The following is a 14,237-nucleotide window of genomic DNA, read 5'->3' on the forward strand; positions in this document are numbered from 1 at the left end:
CATTACATAAGGGGATTTTTTTTTTTATCAAAACGTTACATATATCAAAAATGGGAAAAAGAATGTAGAAAATAAAAAAAGAAAAAAAAATTCATATCCGGATCGTACAATGACACCCTTGATGCAAAACATGTTTGCGCGCCTGACGATGTTAAGAAACACGACACACACTTCCCTTGAGAAAAGATGATAGCCTTCACGAGTGTCTTACTATTTCTTTGCAGAGCCCCTCTTCTTGATGACGACGCGTACACTGTCAGCTACGCTTTGCAGTGTCTCACTTAAATTTTTCTCTATCTTTGTATCTCCATTTCAGATAAATTGTTATCTTTCCAAGGGTTGAGGAGAACATGGTCGTGGTTCAAGTGAAGCCACTACAGCCACTCCCTGACAAGCCTTCCACACCGGTGAGTGTTGTTCAAGCATGTATTAGTATTGCTAATTCTTTATTTCCTAGAGTATCTACCACTATATAATGGAAATGTCTTTCCAACACAAATAACGTCAGGCAAAAATAAACTCTACACTAAGTGATGAAAAACGTAGCATCATCCGCTGCACAAAACAATACAGCAGCGAAGTGACACTGCCAGGACTTGAACCAACACCTGCCTGCCTCACTGACACCTGCCGTGGTGCCAGGGAGTGCCGAGGCCCGTGCTGCCACCACGCTGAGAGAGGGAGAAAGAGAAGAGCATCAGAGAGGAATGACCGTGGCAGGAAGGATGGTGTGTTAGGTGAATGGTTCAGACAGTGACAGTGGACAGAAGAAATGCTGGAGAAAGATTAGACCACAGGTGGTTCATGTTGTACTAGTTCAAGGTTTGGCAGAAAACATTTTTTTCTAGATAGACAGTGGCAGCAGACACACAAGAGAGGATGGTGTGGTGGACAAGGGGATGCAAGGAGACGGCAGACAGAATGGAAGCTACAGATGAAAGAAGAGCAGGTCAAGCCATGGTAGCAGACAAACAGACAGACACATTGGATCAGAAAGAAGTATTATTAAGTGAGGTAAGGAACTGTACAGCCCTTCACAGTGCTGACTACTTGATAGCAGAGGTGGTTCATGTTGGTTCAGTATTTCAGGATTTGGTTTGAGGCTGTTACGTGAAAAGAACAGTCTGAGGAACGAGAGGTTGTATTGTCACTTGTCAACAAAGTGGCAGAGTATTATTATAACATTTAGAGCCAAAGCTGTACCAGCTGCCTCAGCGTGTCATGTCCATTGTATACCGACAGTCTTGTCTACGCTAGTGGAGGAGAGGGAGGAACAAACCTTGAATCGTCCAAGGTAGAGTTTGTAGCAAAGGATTGAGCAAAGAGTTCAGCTTTAGAGATAGATGTCATAGCAGTGGTGCCATCTGGTTGAAATAAAGGAGGGAAAGAAGAATCAAAGTTATTATAGATGTTTTTGGGTTAAGTGGCAGAAGTCACGGGGTTAGATCTTGAAAGGATTAGAACATAAGAAGAACATAAGAAATAAGAGAAGCTGCAAGAAGCGACCAGGCTTACACGTGGCAGTCCCTGTATGAAACACACCTACCTATTTCCATCTGCTATCCCCATCCATAAACTTGTCTAATCTTCTCTTAAAGCTCTCTAGTGTCCTAGCACTAACTACATGATTACTGAGTCCGTTCCTCTCATCTACCACTCTATTTGAGAACCAATTTCTTCCTATCTCCTTCCTAAACCTAAATTTTTCAAGCTTGAACCCGTTATTTCTTGTTCTACCCTGGTTGCTGATCCTAAGAATTTTGCTTACATCTCCCTTGTTATAACCCTTATACCACTTAAAGACTTCTATCAGGTCCCCTCTTAACCTACGTCTCTCTAAAGAATGTAAATTTAACAGCTTCAACCTCGCCTCGTAAGGAATACTCCTCATCCCCTGTATCCTTTTAGTCATTCTCCTCTGTACTGATTCTAATAGACCTATATCTTTCCTGTAATGTGGGGACCAGAACTGCACCGCGTAGTCTAGATGAGGTGTGACCAGCGCCAACTATAATTTTAATATTACTCCCGGCCTTCTACTTTTAACACTCCTAAAAATGAATCCTAGTACCCTATTTGCCTTGTTTCTGGCTTCTATGCATTGTTTCCCTAGACGGAGTTCAGAGCTAACTATAACTCCTAAATCTTTCTCGTACCCTGTACCTACCAGAGTTTGGTTGTGTAATGTGTACCTATTGTGTGGATTTCCTCTACCTACGCTAAGCACTTTGCATTTATTGATATTAAATTGCATTTGCCATCTATCCGTCCATTCATTCATTCTATCTAAGTCTGCCTGCAAGGCGATGGCATCCGATTCTGACCTAATTAATCTACCTATCTTTGTGTCATCCGCAAATTTACTAACATCACTACTAATTCCAGTATCCAAGTCATTGATATACATTAGAAATAACAATGGCCCTAATACTGATCCCTGTGGCACCCCACTAATTACATGACCCCACTCGGATTTCGAGCCGTTTATTACCACTCTCTGTCGCCTGTCACTAAGCCATGACCCTATCCAGCCTAACACCTTCCCATCTATCCCGTGTGCCCTAACCTTTCTCAGGAGCCTTTGATGGGGCACCTTGTTGAATGCTTTACTAAAGTCCAGATATAAGATATCATAACTATCACCATTATCTACTGCCTCGTACACCTTACTGTAAAAACTTAACAAGTTTGTCAGGCAAGACTTCCCCTTCGTGAAGCCATGCTGTGACTGATTTATCAAGTTATGTTTGTCTAAATGTTCCCTAATGTTCCTCGCTATTACAGACTTTAACATTTTACCTACAACTGAAGTTAAGCTGACAGGTCTATAATTAGACGCTAAAGTTTTATCTCCTTTCTTAAAGATGGGTACTACATTAGCCTGCCTCCACATTACTGGTACCTCATCCGACTCCAGTGATTTCCTAAAGACAGAAACTAACGGCTCACTAATAATCTCTTTACATTCCTTAAGTACTCTGGGATATATTTCATCAGGTCCTGGTGACTTGAACTTTTTTAGCCTATCTATCTCCTGTTCCACTATCTCCCTAGTTATGGAAATATCTGTCAGCTTCTCATTCTCATCTGCTCTAAACACCTGTTCACTATCTGGCATATCCTGCATGTTTTCCTGGGTGAAGACAGTTAAAAAATAATCATTCAGAAGTTTACTAATCTCCTCCCCAGAACTAACCAGCTCCCCATCTGCTGCCTTTAATGGACCTACAGTATCCTTATTCTTCGTCCTGTATACCTGATAAAATCCCTTGGGGTCCGTCTTCGCCTGGCTGGCTACCTTTGATTCATATTGTCCTTAGCTTTCCTCGTTAACTTCCTGACTGTTCTAACTAATTCATTATATTGTGTCCTTAAAACTTCTTCACCTGCCCTTAATCTCTTATATATACTTCTCTTACGCCCTATATAATGCTTTAACCTAGCAGTCATCCATTTAGGGTAATTTTTTTGTGATCTTATTGTTCTATACGGGATATTTGCTAACTGACCTGTATGAACTTTATCTACGAAATATTTATACAATTCATCTACATTTACTTCACCTAGACCCCTCATCTCGTCCCCTACCATCCTCTCCACTCCCTCATCTACTCGCCTCGACCTTACCTCTCTCATTTCAGCATGACCTGACATTCCAACATACTCACACCTATCTCCCCCCTTCCTCTTTCCTCCTCCTTTCCGGACACATCTTCCCTCCTCTTGTCCTACACCCTCGCCTCACCGCACCTCCCATCCTGCCTTATCTCTCTGAACTCCGTCCCTGACCTGACCTCACCCTGCATCCTTTGCCAGTCCACTCCTTGGAGGTACCTTTTTAATTCTTCAAAATTTACTCTCCTAAAGTCCGGTATTTTACTAGTGTTTTTGTGTCTAACTGTTTCATCCCATTCTAAATTGTACCTAATTTCCCTATGGTCACTGTTACCTAGCTGTCTTCCAACCTCTACCTGCGTGACTGCTTCCTCCCTGCTAGTAAGAATTAAATCTAGAATATTATTCCCCCTTGAAGGTTCTACGACTACCTGTTTTAAAAAATTATCCTGAATTACCTTAAGAAATTCCTCTGCTTCCTTGTTACCCACCATCAGACTCCAGTCGATATTCCTAAAATTAAAATCTCCTACCACACATACCTGACTGTATCTGCCTGCTCTATTTAATTCCTGCCACAGTGAGGTGTTAATTTCCTCTGTACTGGTCGGTGATCTGTAAACTACCCCTAGTACTACTGACTGCGATCCTTCTTTAATATCTACCCATATCGACTCTTTGTTATCTGTTTTAATTCTACTGTTGATACAACACTGTAATGTGTCCCTAACGTATAACGCGACGCCTCCTCCTCTCCTGTTTTCCCTATCTTTATAGAACATTGTATACCCATCTATCTTAACCTCTGGATTAAATACTTTTCCTGACATATCTAACCAAGTTTCAGTTAAAGCAATGATATCAAATTTCTCAACGCTCGCTATTCCTCTAAGCAAGTCTATTTTATTCAGAATGCTTCTACAGTTTGTGTAGTAAATACTTAAGGTATTTCTCACCATCCCTGAGCTAGCTACCTTTCTAGATTTAACTATTTTGCCCCTCGCCTTCTCACTACCCCTTCTTCCCTATTGACACTATTAATGAAGGAGTTTTTGGCTAGTTGGAGAACAGACTTGGCATGGTTCCGGGCAGAAATGTAAAGTGCATGAGATTCTGGTGATGGAAGGCTTTAGCACCTTTCGTGGGCCACCTCTCTCTCATGTATAGCACGAGAACAAGCTGTGTTAAACCAAGTTTTGGAGGTTTAGGTCGAGAAAAAGAGTGAGGAATGTACGCCTCCATGCCAGACACTATCACCTCTTATGCACTCGGCACACAGGACGGTCTCCGTCACGGAAGCAGTAGTGTCATTCCAAGGAAAATCAGCAAAATACCTCCTCAGGTTCCCCCAACTAGCAGAGGCAAAACGCCAGAGGCACCTTCACTTAGGGGATCCTGAGGAGGGATTGGAGTGATAGGACAAGATACAGATACTAGATGTGATCGGAGGAGCCCAACAGAGAAGAGAGGGTAACAGAATAAGCAGAAGGATTAGAGGTCAGGAAAAGGTCAAGAATGTTGGGCATATCTCCAAGACGGTCAGGAATACGATTAGAGTGTTGCACCAATTGCTCTAGGTCATGGAGGATAGCAAATTTGAAGGTTAGTTCACCAGGATGGTCAGTGAAGGGAGAGGAAAGCCAAAGCTGGTGGTGAACATTGAAGTCTCCAAGAATGGAGATCCCTGCAAAAGGGAAGAGAGTTGGAATGTGCTCCACTTTGGAAGTTAAGTAGTCAAAGAATTTCTTACAGTCAGAGGAGTTAGGTGAAAGGTATACAACACAGATAAATTTAGTATGAGAGTGACTCTGTAGTCGTAGCCAGGTGGTGGAAAACCCGAAAGATTCAAGAGCGTGGGCACGAAAGCAGGTTAATTTCATTGCGCACATAAACACAACATCCAGCTTTGGATAGAGAAAGTAAGAGGAAACTGAAAAGGGGCTACTGTCAGTTGCCTCAGACACCAGAGTTTCAGTGAGGAAAGGATGATGAAGCTTAATAGAGGAGAGGCAGTTTTCTACAGATTGAACGTGAATGTTGTAGAAGTTTAAGAAGAAAAACTGAGAGGGGTGTCAAGACATTTAGGGTCGTTACCAGATGGGGACTCCGAGGCTGGTGTAGGAGTGTGTGTGTAATAATTAGGTGGTTGTAGTTGTTTTGTGTGCAGGAAGAGAGGTATCTCCATGATCATAACGTTTGGTACGAGAGAAAACATCCTTTGGTTTCCACAGATATTTACCACATATTTACACACTAGTAACAATTTCCACCTGTAGCACCAGAAGCAGTCTTCCTCACACGAACCGTTTCACTGCCGGGACTTGAAGGCTGCTGAAGCAATGCGGCAGAGGTCACGCCCCTTAAAGTGTTTATACTTAGTCAACAACACCATAACTAAAGCAAACACTTTAGTGCAGGTAGTTAAATAAGTGCAATCATTGTTCCAGATTCCTAAATTCACAAAGTACATAACTCATTCAAAGTTTTTAGTGCAAGTAATTAACGTTTTAGTGAAATAATTGTTCCTATTCCTAATGTTGTGTGGTGCATTACCTCAGACAGGCCCACTGGAAGCTGTCAGTCTGCTGCGGCACGTGGCAAGAACCAAGTGTTGAGGAGCACACGTTGTCCCTTCACCAGTCAGCAGGTTACAAAAAACAATGCAGTATTTTGTTGAGTAATCAAAGTAATGAAATATAAATGATAAAATGTCAGTACTGATTCAGTGTCACACTCCACCATGGCAAAGACTGCCGGCTGAGTAATATTCAAGTTATATTAGTGAGACTCTACTCAATGTTAACTAAGGCAGGTGGAAGAAAATAGTTAAAAATGTATCATAGTACAAGAAAATGACACTTCAAAGTGTAAACACATCTTTAACAAGTAGACTTGAATGGTCATTAAGTAGTACAGCAGACCCTTCCTACAGTAAATTCACTATTATTTGTTGACTGGCCTTACTGTCTCATTATTTTACTTTGCTCATTATTCTGTCTTGTTTTCTCATTAATACTTGAGTGCCTTCATTTTATCTCTATTATTGTGACTTTGTCTCTCATTATGTTGCTTATGTTGTCTACTCTCATCATCTGACGGACTGCTCGCCTTCACAGGTCTGGGCGGCTCGGAAGTCTCACTACAAACTGGAGACCCGTTCTCTTGGACACAGTAGGAGTCGGACACAAGATTCAAGAGGGAGTCATTTTAACGAGAGCTTCAGGCAGGAAATTCGAGTGGATTTTCATTTCTAAAAATATCTTATTTTTTGGTGGGATATTTTGAACCCTTCTTTGTGGAAAAATAACTCAAGATATTATGATTCTAGCTGGAAGTTGACCTGAGCAATGTAGGGTTTGCTGCTGTGTGATTATCACCAAGGCACAAGTGTCCGGGATTTAAAGATGATGGAAATGTGTCCTATGTGCTGCTGTGCTGGGAAGAGGAGAGGAACAGCAGCAGTGGTGGGGCTCTGCTGCTGCTGTCACTGGTGCAGCTGCCTTCCCTCAACATACTGTGTCTTCTCTCACCTGCAATGAACAACTATGAACAATACTTTTGCGATGAAGAACAGTAAATAACACCTCTCCCCATATGGTTGCAAGTCTCTCTCTCTCTCTCTCTCTCTCTCTCTCTCTCTCTCTCTCTCTCTCTCTCTCTCTCTCTCTCTCTCTCTCTCTCTCTCTCTCCACAGTCCCACAGTATGTTCCCCACAGTATGTTTACAAACCCAAAGTCTCTCTCTCTCTCTCTCTCTCTCTCTCTCTCTCTCTCTCTCTCTCCACAGTCCCACAGTATGTTCCCCACAGTATGTTTACAAACCCACAGTGACTCCCCACAGACACTCATCAACAATTGTCTCCTTCACACACACACCATTACATACACAAATGTTGCAATCTTGTACAGTGTCTACAATAAAGAATGAAACCAAAATCGACAAGCCTAATTTTCTTCCAGCCTGCGTGAATGTAGTGAGGCTCAATGTGTGTGTACAAGTGAAGAGTATATTAGATGCATGACTCAAAAATATGAGGCTTACACAAAAATACAGGACACAGCTTGACTCACCAAGTGTGAGTGTCAAATGTGAGTCAAAATGCTCAACTTTGAATTAACCTACAACAAAGTGACTAAATAAACACACTATAAAAAAAATAATAATCTCATCAATAAACACTGAAAAAAAATTATATACACCAACACAAAATAAATAAATAAATAAATGAAGACTAAGTAAAGCAAATTAATCTGAACGTCAATACACAAACCAACATAGTCGTATATTTTTAAACACTATGGTGAAAGATAATGAAGCTTAAACATTGAGAGAGAGAGAGAGAAATTTTGTGGTCTTAAATCTCTCTCTCTCTCTCTCTCTCTCTCTCTCTCTCTCTCTCTCTCTCTCTCTCTCATACACAAACAAATAATAAATAAATAAGTAAACAAACAAAATACAAGCAAATAATAATAATAGCCATCCACAAACCAATCCAGTGCATCCACACCAAGCCACACCAAGCCATCGCTATCCAGCCAATCACGAGCCAGCAGCACACACACACACACACACACACACACAGAGGATTGGGAAAAAGAGAAAAAGGAAAAGTAAAAAACAATGAAAAAAGGGATGAGGGAGAGAATAAGAGAATAAATGGTGAAACGAGGAAAATGGGAAAAAATAAAGGAAAAATACGAATAAGACAAAAGGAAAATGAAGAAAGGAGGGAAAAAAGGGGAAAATGGAGTGAGCAGGGGAACACTTAGGGAAAACAAACCAAACGATAGGGCATTACATTGTGATTAGGTGCACCAGGGATGGATCATGTGGATTAGAGAGAGAGAGAGAGAGAGAGAGATTTGGTCAGGAATTTAATTTTGTGTTAGTGGTTGACGCCATTTTCTCTCTCTCTCTCTCTCTCTCTCTCTCTCTCTCTCTCTCTCTCTCTCTCTCTCTCTCTCTCTCCTTACAACAGTTTTCTCTTTCTGCTTTCTCTCGCTTTTATCTTTCGTTGAGAGAGAGAGAGAGAGAGAGAGAGAGAGAGAGAGAGAGAGAGAGAGAGAGAGAGAGAGAGAGAGAGGAAAACATATTACACACCCACACACACACACACACTTTTCACAGGCAAGTTAACAACTTTAATAAAAAAAAAAATTTTTACCTTACCTATCACAATAACCCCTTTTTTTTACCTCCTATCCCTTCCCTTCCATGTGAAACCGAATCAATAAGAAATATCACTTGCTTCTCTCCTGTAACTTATAATGAAACGCTCGAATTAATTCATAAGGTGCACAAAGGAGCTTAATTAGTGAACAGGAAAGATTAAAATGCATTGTGGGAAAAAAAAGGAGAAATATGAATGAGTTTGAGGAAAGGTGTGTGTGTGTGTGTGTGTGTGTGTGTGTGTGTGTGTGTGTGCGCGCGAGGCTTAAAAGGTAATGGATTTTACAAGTGAAGAATGTAAAGTATTGTATCCGAAAGCATAAGGGATTGGACGCCCTGAGTGAAGCGATTACAGGTGTCTATTGTTCCCGTGGTTGATATATTGAGACAGCTTGTCCGCCACCTTGCAATTTCTTTCAAGGCTTTGTTTACCCGTCAGAGGAGTTGAAAATGTACGGGACTCGCGGGTGTGCTCTGTGACATGACGGACACACGGTTGCATTGTCGCAGCCTCGGAGGTGCCACTTGCTCAAATTACGAATGGTTTAATCTTATTTTTTTGCAGGCTGTGAAATGTTACAGTATCTTATAACAAGACAAATAATATCAAAAAACATGTAATTTACCGATAAGCATTACATGACAATATTATTGCGGTGATTAAAAATACTCCTGTAAAATGGTACGTGGCATCATCAATGCAAGGGAGCAAAGGTAGCGTGTCCAAGCGACCTTGAAAACAGCTGAGTGATGATGACAGGCAGCATTTTACAGGAGTACTTTTAATCACCGCAATAATGTTGTCGTGTAATGCTTGTCGGTAAATTACATGCCTTTTAATATCATTTGTCTTATTATAAGATACTGTAATATTCCACAGCCTGCAAAAAATAAGATTAAACCATTCGTAATTTGAGCAAGTGGCACCTCCGAGGCTGAGACAATGCAACCGTCTGTGCTTCACCTCACAGCTACACGCAGGGCACAGCAGCGAGTCCCTTACATTTTTCAACTCCTCTGACGCACGCCGCCCACCACCAGGATCGGCGGGTCGGACATGATGCGGAAGAAGGCGCGGGAGCCGAAGTATTCATCCGCCGTCCACCGCTCCCCGACCCGTCGCTGAGAGAGCTGCTCCTTGTGTCACAGCTGAGGAAGAGAGAGGCGAGGGTTAGGTCACTCCTGCAGGAACACGAAGGAAGAATGAACATCAATAGACATGGCCACTCGGAGGGATACAAAGGAAACACAAGAAGTAAAAGATAAGGACAAGAGGTTGAAATCGCTCACACATGGAGAACAAACAGTAATAGATAAGAGCAAGGGGTTAGATCACTCACAAAGAAATACAAATGAAGAACAAACAACATATCTAACTTGTAATTTGGTTCTTCCGAGGCTGTCTGTGATAAGGCACACTAAGCAATCTTGTAAAGTGGATGTAGGCTGTAAAATGCAAGGATGCAGGCCCGGAGAAAGAGGGAGGAAGGGAGAGAGAAAGGAGGGAAGGAAGGAACGTAGGAGAAAAGAAAGGAATAAATAAAAGCAAAGCCTCCCCCCAAAAAAAATAAATAAATAAATAAATAAAATAAATAAAAGGAAAACGGAAAATAAAAGAAGAAAGGAAGGTATGAACAAAAGGAGAGAGAAAGGAAGAGACAGAAAAGAAAAGGGGAACAATCCAATGAAAGAAAGGAAGGCAGGAAGGATAAAAAAAAAACGAAATAACAGAAAGGTAGAAAACGAAGAAAGGAAATCAAATAAATACAAAAAGGAAGGAAGAAAGAAAGAGGAAGGAAAACAATGCCATAAGTAATGAGAGAGTTAAACCAAAAGAAAGAACAGACAAGACTTGAATAGACGAGAGAGAGAGAGAGAGAGAGAGAGAGAGAGAGAGAGAGAGAGAGAGAGAGAGAGAGAGAGAGAGAGAAACAAGGGTTGAGTGTGGCGAGGATGGGGGAGGCTGGAGGGTGGTGAAGGAAGGGGACAGGGGAATGAATGAGCAGGGCAGGGCAGGGAAGGGAGGAGGGGCAGTGAAGGGAAGGAGGAATAATGATGGCAGAAAGGTAAGTGAGGGGAGAGGGACGGTGAAGGAGGAGCAGTGAAGGAAGAAGAACCAGGGGAAGTCGAGGCAGTGAAGGAAGGAAAGGTGCCGTGGAGGAAGAATAGGGACGTTGTTGTAACCCAACAAACAACAAGAAATGAAACATGTAACAAGAAACAAGAATGAAACAAAAATGAAGAAATGAAAAGGGAAACAAGAAGTAGAAAGAATAAATGAGGGAAGAAGATGATAAACACGACAGCAGGTATCAAGAAGGTATCACCACCCTGATAGATAAGAGGCGAGACGTGGCCACCGAGGAGAACAACAAGGTGCGGTGAGTCATCACAACACTAACAGGGCCGGAGATTAGCACAAGATTACAAGAAGAAATACCCAGGTGGCCATCACTGAATAGTATACGAGGGAAGCAGAGGTCACCAGAAACAGGTGACGTGGACAACACGGACAGCCGGCACACCATAGGAACCGCCGCCTCCTTGTTCCTGATTACAAGATGCGATTACCAAAGCTGCTCGAGAATGAACCTTAGTGAAAGTTAAGGGAAAATAAACTGTATGATCGAAGTACGGAGAACATAAATATAGTTACTTGAAAATGGACTTGCGGAAAGTCAAGGAAAATGAACCATATGATCAAAATATGAGAAAATAAATATAGTTACTAGAAAATGAACCTTATTGAAAGTTATTGGAAAATTAATTGAATGATCGAAATATTGGAAAATCAATGTTATGGCAACGGAAGCCTTGCTGGGGCAAAAGGTCGCTCTAACAGCACGTGTATATTACAAGGTGTAGGAGACGGGAATAGACAGAAGCAGACAGAGAGACAAGCTAGACACAGCTGTCAGACCAGAGAGGGTCAGGATGGGCAAGCCGCCTGTCTCAGTACTAGTAAGTAGAGCCACACAGTTGTAATGCTGTCACAGTAAAATGTTGATGTTATATATTGACAGAGAGGGATTGGGTAGTGTAGGATGTGTTCCTCATTGAATATTACCTGCCAGGTTTGTGTAGGATGTGATTTATCAGTGAGTATTAAATATGTAAAGTGATTTGAATCGGAAGTGTAATGTGAAGTGTTCCAGATATTTAATGGAATTTAACTGAAGAGAGGTTAAACTATTTTCGTAGTTTTCCTTGTTGTCGGAAGTCGAATATCATCATATTAGTGTAAATAAATGTAAATAACACAAATTAAATAAAAAATATAAAAATAAATAAATAAAGCGTATCCTTGAACCCGCAAAAGCCAGTCTTATAGATTATGGAGGCAGCAAGATTGTGCAATGTAGAAACACGACAACGTTGAAGGAAGATAAATGAAGGAAGGAAAGCTAGTGAGGGAAGGAGGGCCAGGGAACAGTGACGTGAGGAACAGTGGAGGAAGGAGAAATAATGAAGGAAGGATGAACAGTAAAGGAAAGAGAAGTAATGAAGGAAGGAGGGACAGTGAGAGAAGGCTGGCCAGTGACGGAGGGACATGGAAGGAGGGGTAGTGAGAGAGGAGAGCCAGGGAAGAAGGGAAGTGATGGAAGGAGGGACAGAGAAGGAAGGAGGACCAGTGAAGGAGGGGTAGTGAGGGAGGAGAACAATGAGGCAGGAAGGGACAAGGAAGGAGGGCGGTGAGAGAGGAAGTGAAGGGAGGAGGGATCGTGGTAGGAGTATGACGGATCACAAACACCTGAAGAACAAAGGATTGCTGGAATGGTGCAGGTCTGGGTGTCAATGTACTGCTGGCTGGAACGTGAGGGATGCCTGGAGTGTGGGAGCATGACTGGACTAAGAGTGACTATGTACGAATGGAGCGTGGGTGTAGGAGTGACTGTGAGTGTGTGACTGGAATGTGACTGGCAGGACTGTGACTATCTATCTATCTATCTATCTATCTATATCTATCTATCTATGACTGCAATGTGAAATAACGAAACGTGAATGACATGAGTTTAAATGTATGACTGAATTTTGCATGACTAGAACGTGGAGAACATAAGCATAAATGACTGAAGAGTGGATTTGTAACTGCAACAAGCTAAGCCAAGCCAAGCCAAGCCAAGCTTAAACAAAAAATGTTTGGCCTTGTGATATTTAAAACGTTTGAGTATAATCTTGAATCCATTATTTCTTGTTAGTTTAGACTGATCAATGGTGAAATATTTATGTGCATCAATGTTATTATATTCTATGAAAATTTTGAACACTTCAATTAGGTCTCCTCTTATCCTACGCTTTGTTAAGCTAAATAGGTTTAGTTCTTCCAGTCGTTCCTCATATGGCTTATTGCGCATTCTTGGAATCATCTTTGTGACTCTGCGCTGTATCTTTTCTAGTTTTTTCCATGTCTTTTTTGCAATATGATGACCAGTACTGTACACAGTACTGTACAAGTTTATGAATGGGGATAATAGATGGAAATAGGTAGGTATATTTCATACAGGGACTGCCACGTGTAAGCCTGGTCGCTTCTTGCAGCTTCCCTTATTTCTTATGTTCTTGTGTTCTTCACAGTATTCTAGATGATGGCGCACCAGTGAGTTATATAAGGCAAGTATAACCTTCTCTCATTTAAATTCAAAGGTTCTTCCAATGAACCCTACTTATTTATTTGCCGTTTTTACTGTTACTATGCAGTGTTAACTCTGCTTTAGCTCGTTTGACACAACGACACCAAGAACTTTTCTTTATCGGTGCTTGACAGTGGCATGTTATTCATTACATATCTCGCCTGAACATTGTTGCTTCGGATATGTAGAATTGTACACTTTTCTATATTGAATCTCATCCGCCATTTTCTGCCCAGCTTGTTAGTCTATTTAGGTCACACTGGAGTTCCTGCCATTGTGACACAGACGTTACTCTACTTGTTATCTTGGTGTCGTCTGCAAATTTACTTATTTTGCAATTTATCCCTTCATCAATATCATTAATGTACATTATAATGAGTACTGGTCCTAATACTGAGCCTTGAGGAACACCGCTTTTTACCTTTTGCCACTCTGACTCTTTTCCATTTATCACAACACGCTGTTTTCTGTCAGAGAGCCAGTCTCTCAGCCATTTCATGGCGTTTCCGGCAATACCGTGAGCTTTTACTTTACTGGTGAGTCTCTTAAATAGAACAGTGTCGAAAGCTTTCTGGAAATCAAGGTAGATAATATCAACAGCTTTTGTCTCGTCATGCGAGTTAAATAGTAAGTTCATTAAGCAGGAACGCTTGGTTCTGAAATCGTGTTGCGAATCCTTTATGATTTTGTTTTCTTCTAAATATTTAACATTTCTATCTCTGATTATTGTTTCCATCAGCTTTCACAATACTGAAGTGAGACTGATCGGCCTGTAATTGGCTGGGAGAGATTTATTTATTTTTTTAAAGACTGGCGTGACAT

General features: G+C 41.4%; 2 long non-coding RNA genes across 4 annotated transcripts in view; one reads left to right on the forward strand and one right to left on the reverse strand.

Annotated features, from left to right (window-relative positions):
- Window positions 1–7: 7 nt before the first annotated feature.
- The window catches only part of LOC135097300 (uncharacterized), a 30,847-nt gene continuing 16,617 nt past the window's right edge, over window positions 8–14,237 (reverse strand). The window contains exons 2-4 of one of the 3 annotated variants that reach the window (XR_010265580.1): window positions 9,788–9,933; window positions 5,866–7,145; window positions 8–671 (exon numbers count right to left, since the gene is read on the reverse strand). This is a non-coding gene — a long non-coding RNA (uncharacterized LOC135097300). Of the gene's footprint in view, window positions 672–1,015; window positions 7,146–9,787; window positions 9,934–14,237 lie in introns of those variants that run through there. The other 2 variants (XR_010265579.1, XR_010265581.1) reach the window with 2 other exon arrangements.
- On the forward strand, window positions 267–7,289 carry LOC135097299 (uncharacterized). The gene is made up of 4 exons (XR_010265578.1): window positions 267–407; window positions 853–1,014; window positions 6,174–6,262; window positions 6,732–7,289. It is a non-coding gene; the product is annotated as an uncharacterized LOC135097299 (long non-coding RNA).

Source organism: Scylla paramamosain, unplaced genomic scaffold (genome assembly GCF_035594125.1).
Source record: "Scylla paramamosain isolate STU-SP2022 unplaced genomic scaffold, ASM3559412v1 Contig17, whole genome shotgun sequence".
In the NCBI taxonomy this organism is placed as follows: Eukaryota; Metazoa; Arthropoda; class Malacostraca; order Decapoda; family Portunidae; genus Scylla; species Scylla paramamosain.